General features: G+C 49.0%; 1 pseudogene; it reads left to right on the forward strand.

Annotated features, from left to right (window-relative positions):
* The first annotated feature begins 10,008 nt into the window (after positions 1-10,008).
* Positions 10,009-10,595, forward strand: LOC120362964 (signal recognition particle 9 kDa protein-like; annotated as a pseudogene).
* The last annotated feature ends 216 nt before the right edge of the window (positions 10,596-10,811 follow it).

The raw sequence follows: 10,811 nt of genomic DNA on the forward strand, positions 1-10,811 counted from the left end.
TAGAAAAAAGAGAGGTGGAGGAAGGAGAGAGGGGGGAGGAAGGAGGTGGAGAAAACAGAGAGACAGAATTCTTAAAATCTGGAGAAAACATATGATGAAAGAGAGGTGGAAAATGAAGAAAGATGAAAAAGAGAGAGAATGAGGAAAGAGATGAAGGAAAGAAGGGCGAAAGAGAGGAAAAAAGAGTATAAAAGCCAAAAAAAAAAGAAAGAAAGGAAAAAGGAAAGGAACAGAAAAAAGGAAAGAAAGAAGGGAAGGAGGGAGGGAGGGAGGGAGGGAGGGAGGGAGGGAGGAAGGAAGGAAGGAAGGAAGGAAGGAAAGAAAAAGAAAGAAACAAAGAAAGAAGAGGCTCGCGCCCTTTTCGGCGTTAGCCCACCTGCATCGAGGTGAAAATATGAATGAAAGCAAGCAAGCAAGCAAGCAAGCAAGCAGGCAAGCAAGCAAACTCCATGTTGGGGTCCCCTTGCACGAACACTCTCATGGAAGCCATCTTTCTCTTTCCTGGATTTTCATGGAAGCCTGTCTCCCCCTCCTGAACTCCATCTCTCTCTGTTCCCTTCCAATCAGTGTGGAGGCTGCTTTCCTCTCCTGGATCCCATCTTTCTGGATTCTCTCACTCAGCGTGAGACTTAGCTGTTTCTGTCTCGCTCCTCCTGTTTCTCTCTCTCTCTCTCTCTCTCTCTCTCTCTCTCTCTCTCTCTCTCTCCAAATAAATCACTTTCTACAAAAACAGAAAGAAAGAAAGAGGAAGGAAGGAAGAAAAAGACAGAAAGAGAAAATAAAATTCTGTACTAAACATAATCTGGCCTGGCGACAGAGCAAGGCTCCATCTAAAAAGAAAGACAGAGAGAGAGAGAAGAAGGAAAAAGACGGGGGGGAAGGGGGGGGAGGGAGAGAGAGAGAGAGAGAGAGAGAGAGAGAGAGAGAGAGAGAGAGAGAGAGAGGGAGAGAGAGAAAGAGGCTGGGCGCGGTGGCTCATGCCTGTAGTCCCCGCACTTTGGGAGGCCGAGGCGGATGTATCAGAAGGTCAGGAGCCTGAGACCAGCCTGGCCAAAAATGTTGAAAGCCTGTCTCTACAGAAAATACAAAAATTAGCTGGGCGCGGTGGCACACGCCTGTAATCCCAGCTACTCAGGAGGCTGAGGCAGGAGAATCGCTTGAACCCGGCAGGCGGAGGTTGCCATGAGCCGAGATCGCGCCATTGCACTGCAGCCTGGGTGACAGAGTGAGAGCCTGTCAAAAAAAAAAAAAAAAAAAAAAAAAAACACCGAAAACCAAAAAACAAAAACCCACAGGAAACACAGGCACAACGAAAGAAACACAGGCACAACAAAAGAAACACAGAAACAACAACAACAACAACAAAAACAGAAAAACAAAAAAAAAAAAAAAAAGAAAAAAGAAACACAGAAACAACAAAGGAAACACAGGCACAACAAAAGAAACACAGAAACAACAAAAAACCAAAAAAACAACAAAAAAAAAAAAAAAAAGAAAGAAAAAAGAAACACAGAAACAACAAAAGAAACACAGGCACAACAAAAGAAACACAGAAACAACAACAACAGCAAAAAAAAACAAAACAAAAAAACAAAACAAAACAAAAAAAAAAAAAAAAAAAAAAAAAAAAAAAACACAGAAACACAGAAACAACAAAAGAAACACAGAAACCACAAAGGAAACACAGAAACAACGAAAGAAACAAACAACTGGAAAAGGAAATTAGGAAGACAGAAACAAACGGAGAAAGGATAGGATTTTTTTTTTTTCTTTTTGGCTTGTAATCCTCTAAAAGCATAGTAAGGACCAGGGAGGGGCTACGACACACCTTCCACCTTACGAATCTGTTGGCCAGGATAATAAAAATATTACACTTAACATAACCCTTAAAAGTGACTATCAGCCGGGCGCGGTGGCTCAGGCCTGTCATCCCAGCACTCTGGGGGGGCTGACGCGGGTTGACCACCTGAGGTCAGGAGCTCCAGACAAGGCCGGCCAACATGGCGAAGCCCCATCTCTACTAAAAATACAGCAAAAGTTCTTTAATGTCAAAAAAAAAAAAAAAAAAAAAAAAAAAAAAAAAAAAAAAAAAAAAAGAAAAGAAAAAAAAAAGAAAAGAAAAAAGAAAGAAAGAAAGAAAATTCTCCGAGCGTGGTGGCACATGTGTGGAACCCCAGCCACTCAGGAGGCCGAGGCAGGAGAATTGCTTGGATCAGGGAGGCGGAGGTTGAGTGAGCAGAGCTCGCACCGCTGCATTCCAACCTGGGCGACAGAGCGAGACTCCATCTAAAAAATATATAAAATTGGCCGGGCGCGGTGGCTCAAGCCTGTCATCCCAGCACTTTGGGAGGCCGAGGCGGGTGGATCACAAGGTCAAGAGATCGAGACCATCTTGGTCAACATGGTGAAACCCCGTCTCTACTAGAACTACAAAAAATTGGCTGGGCATGGTGGCACGTGCCTGTAATCCCAGCTACTCAGGAGGCTGAGGCAGGAGAATTGCCTGGATCCAGGAGGCGGAGGTTGCGGTGAGCCGAGATCGGGCCATTGCACTCCAGCCTGGGTAACAAGAAGAGCGAAACTCCGTCTCAAAAAAAAAAAAAAAAAAAAAAAAAATACATGGATGCATGGACGGACGGACGGACGGACGGACGGACGGACGGACGGTTGGTTGTAAAAGACATGCAAGGAGGTGGCGGAACACGGGAAGGCTCCACTCCTTCCTAAAGACCAGAGCAGGTGAACAGGACCATCCACTTGGGATGTCCACCATTCCAAACCACAGTGGAGGCCTTGAGGATGTCAGAGCAAGGAAGGCCCTGCCGTTATCTGTGGCACCCGACCTCGCCTGTAAATATTTCAGAAAACTGACTTGTTCGTTCGTTCATTCATTCATTCGTTCGTTGTATGCGACGGCCCCAGCTGAGACTTCCTCTCAAATAAACAAAGACGTAAGTGAATAAATGAACGTCAAAAGAAAAAGGCAAGGAAATGGCGGAGCATGGGGAAGCTCCGCCTTTTTCTAAACACCAGAGCAGATACACGGCACCATCAGGTACAGACATAGGCCATTGGGAATCTGCTGTCACCGTGCCAAATTGGCACCAAAACAGTGCACGTTTCCGAGCCATCGCCGCTATCGTCAGGTATAATGGCAGAGTCACGACCACATAGAGATCTTCCAACCCACCAACCGTGTTTCTACTCTTAGGAGCCCGGCCGGGAGAACAAACAGGGCATTTAGCAAAGCACTCATCTTACGTTCCTTGGTCTCCCGTGTCTCTCGTGAAACCTACCACAGTCAGAGTCCTTTTTCTATTCCCCCGCCCCCGCCAACTCGCAGCCGTCGACAGAGTACCAAAATAAAAGAACGGCGAACACATTTTACGCAACGAGGAGGGAAAACAACAAAGCGAAAGTCTCAGAGGTTCGTGGTACAGAATGAAGAGACTCTTTCAGAATTCACAGAAAGACACACACATGGAAGGATGGAAAGAAACAAAGAAAACAGAAAGCGAGTAAGGACGATAAAGAACAAGAAATATAAAGAAAGAGAGACAGAGATGTAAAGGGAAGAAAGATGAAAAAGAAAATAGAGACACAGAAAGAAAAAGATGATGAGAAATGAGAGAAAGTAGGGAGGAAGAAAGAAAAAAGAAAAAGAATGAAAGAGAGGGGAGAGAGGGAGGGAGGCAGGAGGAGAGACCGAGAGACCGAAGGAGAGAGAGAGAGAGAGAGAGAGAGAGAGAGAGAGAGAGAGAGAGAGAGAGAGGCAGAGAGACAGAGAGAGAGGGGGGGAATGAAAGAAGTAAAAAAGAGGGCAGCACACCACGGCTCACATCTATAACCCCCACACCTTGGGAGACTCGGGTGGAAGAATCGCTCGAGGCCAGGAGTTTGAGACCAGCCCTGGCAACACAGCCAGTTCCCGTGTGTACTAAAATGTAAAAACAATTAAAAAGTTCGCCGGGCATCGTGACGGCGGGCGCCTGTAGTCCTAGCTTTTTGGGAGCCCGAGGTGGGAGGATCGCCTGAGGTCGGGAGGCGGAGGCTGCCATGGGCCTTGGCCAGACGAATGCATGCACCGCAGCCTGTTGCCTGGGCTGGTCTCGAACTCCTCGGCTCTAGCAAAGTACCCGCCTCACCTCCGAACTTGCACCCACCATATTCATCGGTCCCGGAGGTGTCCGTGACAGATTTTAGTAGGGGAGCATTCGTTCCTAAAGACCAGAGCAGATAAACAGGACCACCCGTTGGAGACGTACACCATTCTGAATCGCAGTGGAGGCTTTGAGGATTTCAGAGCAAGACCCTGCTGCTATCTGCAGATAACCACCCTTCTTTCGAGGGACAGGGTTCTCTCAGGGAACCTGTGGCTGTTAGGTAGGGTGGAAGCCAAAGGCCCAACCATGGGGCCACAACGTTACCATGTTAGCCGAACCGCTCATGACACACCGGGCATTAAGTGGGCGTGCACAGCACGCCTGTAATCCCAGCACTTTGGGAGGCTGAGACGACGGGTGGCTCACCTGAAGTCAGGAGTTCGAGACGAGCCTGGTGACCAGGGCATAACCCCGTCTCTACTAAATACACAAACATTAGCCGGGTGCGGTGGCGCGCGCCTCTAGTCCCAGCTACTCACTCGGGAGGCCGAGACGGTAGAAGCGCTTTGACTCGGGAGGCGGAGGTTGCAGAGAGCCGCGATCGCACCGCTGCACTCCAGCCTGGGCGACAGAGGAAGACTCCGTCTCAAATAATAGCAAGAGCAAAAACAGCAATAATAATAACGGTAAATTAAATGTAGAAAAACAAGGAATTACACCTAATTTGTAGTGTCATTGTTGCCTCGAAAGGCAGGAAGTGTAGGTTTGTGTCACCGTGGGTTTTCTTGTTTTGTCTTTGTTCCCGAAAAATCACTCATTCATTCATTCATTTGTTCAATTCTGTTTTATTCTATTCTATTCTATTCTGTTCTGTTCTGTTCTGTTCTGCTCTATTCTAGTCTATTCTATTCTGTTCTGATGTTTTTTTTTTTTTTTGTGGTTTTTTTGTTCTGTTGTGTTGTGTTTTTTGATTTTTGTTTGTTTGTTCGTTTGTTTTCTTTTTTAAAGATGGGGCTTCTCCATGATGGTCAGGCTGGTCTTCAACTCCTGACCTCAGGCGATCCACCCACCTCGGCCTCCCAAAGTGCTAGGATGACAGGCGCGAGCCACCGCGCCCGGCTACTTTTTTGTACTTTTTGGTATTTTCACTAGAGGCAGGGGTTTCACTATGTTGACCAGGCTGGTCTCGAACTCTTGACCTCTGATCCACCCGCCACGACCTTCCAGGCAGGCGTGAGCCACCGCACCTGGCCTGTTTATTCTTTTTATCTGATCAAAGAACAACGAGGCCCAGTGGTGAGAATGGCGATTCCCTAGGCAACAAGGGAGGGAGGAACTTGGAGATGGGGGCAGGGGGCGGGGGCGGGGGCAGCGGACAAGACACAGTTGCCCCGGGCTCTGCGCAGGCGGCCTGAGCGTTCTTCCTCCATGAGGTCTCGGTTTTCAGAGTAGGTTCTTCCTTCGTGAGGCCTCGGTTTTCAGAGTAACAGTGGCCGCTAGGTGATGCCCGAGGTCTGCCAATAGAGAGTGTCAACCCGGAATGAATTGGGATCGCCCGGAGCGGGAGTGGGGGAGGGGAAGAATGGAGACCTCCCCCCACCAGAGCACAGTGGGGCCGCCGTGCCCTCCCAGGCGGTTCCCACAAGCAATCGACCAGGGCGCCGGGGAGACACAGCCTAAGTCCCCACCCATCGGATTATCTGAACCTTCCTTCCAGAGAAGAGAGACCGACTGGAAATTCTCTCGGTCAAGGTCAAAACCTAAAAGGATCCCTGGCACACCCACCAGGCCTAAGACAATTAAAAGAGAGAAAAAAAATATATATATATATATATTTTTTTTTCTTTTTTAAGACGGAGTTTCGCTCTTGTTACCCAGGCCGGAGTGCAATGGCGCGATCTCGGCTCACCGCAACCTCCGCCTCCTGGGTTCAGGCAATTCTCCTGCCTCAGCCTCCCGAGTAGCTGGGACTACAGGCGTGTGCCACCACGCCCAGCTAATTTTTTATATTTTTAGTAGAGACGTGGTTTCACCGTGTTGACCAGGATGGTCTCCATCTCTTGACCTCGTGATCCACCCGCCTCGGCCTCCCAAAGTGCTGGGATCATAGGCGTGAGCCACATGATCGCGCCATTGCACTCCGGCCTGGGTAACAAGAGCGAAACTCCGTCTCAAAAATAAAATAAAATAAAATAAAAGAGTTGTTTCAAAGTAGAAGAGCTGTTTCTGTGTTCTGGGTACATCTGTGTATTTCCGTGTAACAAAATTAGTTGTTTGAAACATGAGGATTTAAATTTTTTTTTTTTTTTTTTTTAACTCCTTACATGTACAGTCCTGCGATAGACAGACCACGAGACTCGTCAGCTCAGAGTCCATGAGGCCAGAAGCTGACATCCTGCATATCGATTTAGAATGAATGACCGAATTTATTTATGTATTTATTTAGTTTGAGATGGGGTCTCGCTCTGTCGCCTAGGGTGGAAGGCAATGGCACGATCTAGGCTCACTGCAACCTTTCTGTCCCGGGTTCAAGCGATTCTTTTTGCCTCAGCCTCCCGAGTAGCTGGGAATACAGGCACGTGCCACCACGCCCGGATGATTTTTGTATGTTCTTCTTCTTCTTTCTTTCTTTCTTTCTTTCTTTCTTTCTTTCTTTCTTTCTTTCTTTCTTTCTTTCTTTTTCTTTTTTTTTTTTTTTTTTGAGACGGAGTTTCGCTCCTGTTACCCAGGCTGGAGTGCAATGGCGCGATCTCGGCTCACCGCAACCTCCGCCTCCTGGGCTCAGGCAATTCTCCTGCCTCAGCCCCCTGAGTAGCTGGGATTACAGGCACGCGCCACCACGCCCAGCTAGTTTTTTGTATTTTTAGTAGAGACGGGGGTCTCACCATGTTGACCAGGACGGTCTCGATCTCTCGACCTCGTGATCCACCCGCCTCGGCCTCCCAAAGTGCTGGGATGACAGGCTTGAGCCACCGCGCCCGGCCGATTTTTGTATTTTTAGCGGAGCCGGGGTTTCACCATGTTAGCCAGCCAGAACGGTCTCGATCTCCTGACCTCGTGATCCGCCCACCTCCCAAAGAGCTGGGATTGATTACAGGCGTGAGCTACCGCACCCGCCCGGGCTAGAATGAATTTAAACAAGCCAGTCGAACACTCTGCCGGGAAACTCTCAGGAAGACACGCGATTACAAACAAGGGACAAATCATAATGATTAATAACAATAATAATAATTGGTGTCTGTCATCCCCGCACTTTGGGAGGCCAAAGGCAGGTGGCTCCCTTGATCCCAGGCGATGGAGACCAGCCTTGGCAACATGGGGAGACCTCGTCTCCACAGAAATACAAACATTAGCCGGTTTCATAACCTGGGCTCCAAATTAATTTTTAAAAATAGATTAAAATTTTAAACAACAACAACAACAACAACAACAACAACAAATAAACGCTGCATTCTGTTAGTTTTGCTTTCTACCCTGCGAAGGACAGGGTCCGTCCTTTCTACCCTTTCTACCCTGTCTGTCCGTCCGTCTGTCTGTTTGTGACAGGGTCTCACTCTCTCTGTCGCCCAGGGTGAAGTGTCTCCAAGTAGCCGAGACTACAGACACGCACCCCGGGGTTTGGCCGTGTAGCCCCAGGTTGGTGTCGAGCTCCCGGGCTCAAGAGATCTTACCGCCTCGGCCTCCCAAAGTGTTGGGGTTACCGGCACGAGCCACCGCACCCGGCCTGAGTTAATACCGGCAAGGGCCAGGATCTGCCAAGGCCTGTGTTCCAGGGTGGGGACAGTGGATCCCATGGTAGAGGGAGCCATCGGTCCACACTGAGCTCCGGCCAGCCTCAGGTCCCACCGTGCGCAAACTAGGGGGTTTTCTATACCCTAGTTTGAAAAGGGAGGGGGAAACCTAGCTGATGCAAATTTTTCACAAAAGCAAAGTAAGCAAAAAGTTAAAAGATAAACCAGTACATGAGAAATTAAACAGTACCAGGCACAAGGGCTAGAGCTGTCATAAAAAGACATACAACTTATAGATATGAGGGCTCTGGGTACTCGACAGCACCTGCAGTCCCAGGCTCTGCTGGTGCCGCTGTACTCGGCCTCTTATCAGCAAATGCACTCAGGGATGCGCCCGCTGTTGTCCTGCCCCACCTACATACTACAGTTGCCTACTTAATGAGGGGAATAACTGAAACGAAGAAGCTAAGATGGAGTCTGTCTGGCACAAGAAGCTAACATGAGGATCGAACAGCTCTTAGCTAAGAAAGAGAGTCAGTTTTGCTGGGCGCGGTGTCTCGCGCCTGTAATCTCAGCACTTTGGGAGGCCGAGGTGGGCGGATCACCTGAGGTCAGGAGTTTGAGACTAGCCTGGCAAACATGGTGAAACCCTGTCTCAAAAAAAAAAAAAAAAAAAAAGAAAGAAAGAAAGAAAGAAAAAAGAAAAGAAAAGAAAAGAAAAAAAGAGAGAGAGTCAGTTTAAGCCAACCAAAATCAGATTGTGAGAGAGAAAGGGAGGGAGGGAGGGAGGGAGGGAGGGAGGGAGGGAGAGAGAGAGAGAGAGAGAGAGAGAGAGAGAGAGAGAGAGAGAGAAGTGATAACAGGAATGCTGTCAGCAGGCTCAGGCCTTATAGCCAAAAAGCTGAAACCACCGTCTGGGATGTTTTCCCAAGAGCTAGTGGTGCCACAAGGGGCCGTGTGTAGCTGTGGAAATGGGAGAGGAGTGTTTGGAGTTACATATTTGAGACAGAACGGACAGGGCTCGGTCATGGGTCATTTAGGACATGGGGAGATACAGACTGAGAAATCCCTCCCATCATCCTAGCTGAACAGAGGGACACGGTTTATCGAGACAGTAAGTCTGGGTAACAACCGAGTCAACGGGGAAAGCAAACCCAGATTTTAGGGTTGCATTTTCTCTCTCTCTCTCTCTCTCTCTCTCTCTCTCTCTCTCTCTCTCTCTCTATCTTCAGAGGAAGTCTCACTCTGTCCACAAGGCTGGAGTGCAGTGGTGCGATCTCGGCTCACTCAGTGCAACCTCCGACTCCCAGGTTCAAGTGAATCTCCTGCCTCAGCCTCCCGAGTACCTGGGATTACAGGCGCGCACCGCCACACCCGGCTACTTTTTGTCTTTTTTGTAGAGACGTGATTTCACCGTGTTGGCCAGGATGGTCTCGAACTCCTGACCTCAGGTGATCCGCTCACCTTGGCCTCCCAAAGTGCTGCGATGACGGGCATGAGCCACCGTCCCAGGCCTGAATCTTTATTAATATGGAACATCCATGAGGTCTCCAAGTGCAGAAATCAACTCGCCACTTCTGTACAGGATTCTGTATGGAGACGAAATCTTGGATTCCTAAAGTGAAGAATTGAGGCCTTGGGACCGGATTAGATTAGAACTACCTGAACTTATATTAAAAAGAAAATGAGGAAGAGGGAGAGGGAGAGGGAAAGGGAGAGGGAGAGAGAGAAGGAGGAGGAGGAGGAGGAGGAGGAGGAGGAGGAGGAGGAGGAGGAGGAGGAGGAGGAGGAGGAGGAGGAGGAGGAGGAGGAGAGAGAAGGAGAAGGAAGAGGAGGAGGAGGAGGAGGAGGAGGAGGAGGAGGAGGAGGAGGAGGAGGAGGAGGAGAAGGAGAAGGAGAGAGAGAAGGAGAAGGAGGAGGAGAAGGAGAAGCAGAAGGAGAGGCAGAAGGAGAAGGAGAAGGAGAAGGAGAAGGAGAAGGAGAAGGAGAAGGAGGAGAAGGAGAAGGAGAAGGAGAAGGAGAAGGAGAAGATGGAGAAGGAGGAGAAGGAGAAGAAGAAGCCCTCATGGATTTCTAGAAAATAAGACCTTATGACTTTTGCGTCCGTTGGCGACTCTAGGTAGTTTGCTGGGCCGGGTTCTGCGGCCTTGCTTCTGTTGACTTTTGCACTCCAGGCCACGACGCCGCAGGACCAGACCTGCGAGGAGTTCAGCCACGCTGCCTGCCAAGAAAGAAGCTTTACCTCGCTGACCCTATGAAGGCGCGTGTGGTTCTCAAATACAGGCATTCCGATGGAAACGTGTGTATTAAAGTAACAGATGATCGAGTTTGTTTGGTGCCTAAAACAGAGCAAGCTTAGGCCGGGCGCGGTGGCTCAAGCCTGTCATCCCAGCACTTTGGGAGGCCGAGGCGGGTGGATCACGAGGTCGAGAGATCGAGACCGTCCTGGTCAACACGGTGAAACCCCGTCTCTACTAAAAATACAAAAAGTTAGCTGGGCATGGTGGCGCGTGCCTGTAATCCCAGCTGCTCGGGAGGCTGAGACAGGAGAATTGCCTGAACCCAGGAGGCGGAGGTTGCAGTGAGCCGAGATCGCGCCATTGCACTCCAGGCTGGGTAAGAAAGAGCGAAACTCCGTCTCGGGGGGGAAAAACAGAGCAAGCTCAACATGTAAAGACGATTGAGAAATTCCACAGTCAACCTATGCGACCCATGGTGGTAGCCAAGGAATCCCCACAACGTTACCATAGAAACTGAGTGAAGGGTTTGAAATGAAGACTTTGTCACGGCCTTAGGAAGTCAATATCTTTTGAAGAAGAGAAAGTGCTGGGACAGAAAATACTTTATGTCACTGAGTGGACTATTCGCAAGCTGAGAGGTCATTTTTTTGTCGTTTTCTTTTGGATGTTTGCCTCAGAGAGCTAGGGATGCGAATGTTTTCAGTCAGAAAGTTTGTATTTACTTTCGGAAACTGAGC

The sequence above is a fragment of the Saimiri boliviensis genome, assembly GCF_048565385.1.
Source record: "Saimiri boliviensis isolate mSaiBol1 chromosome 11 unlocalized genomic scaffold, mSaiBol1.pri SUPER_11_unloc_1, whole genome shotgun sequence".
NCBI classification, from domain to species: domain Eukaryota; kingdom Metazoa; phylum Chordata; class Mammalia; order Primates; family Cebidae; genus Saimiri; species Saimiri boliviensis.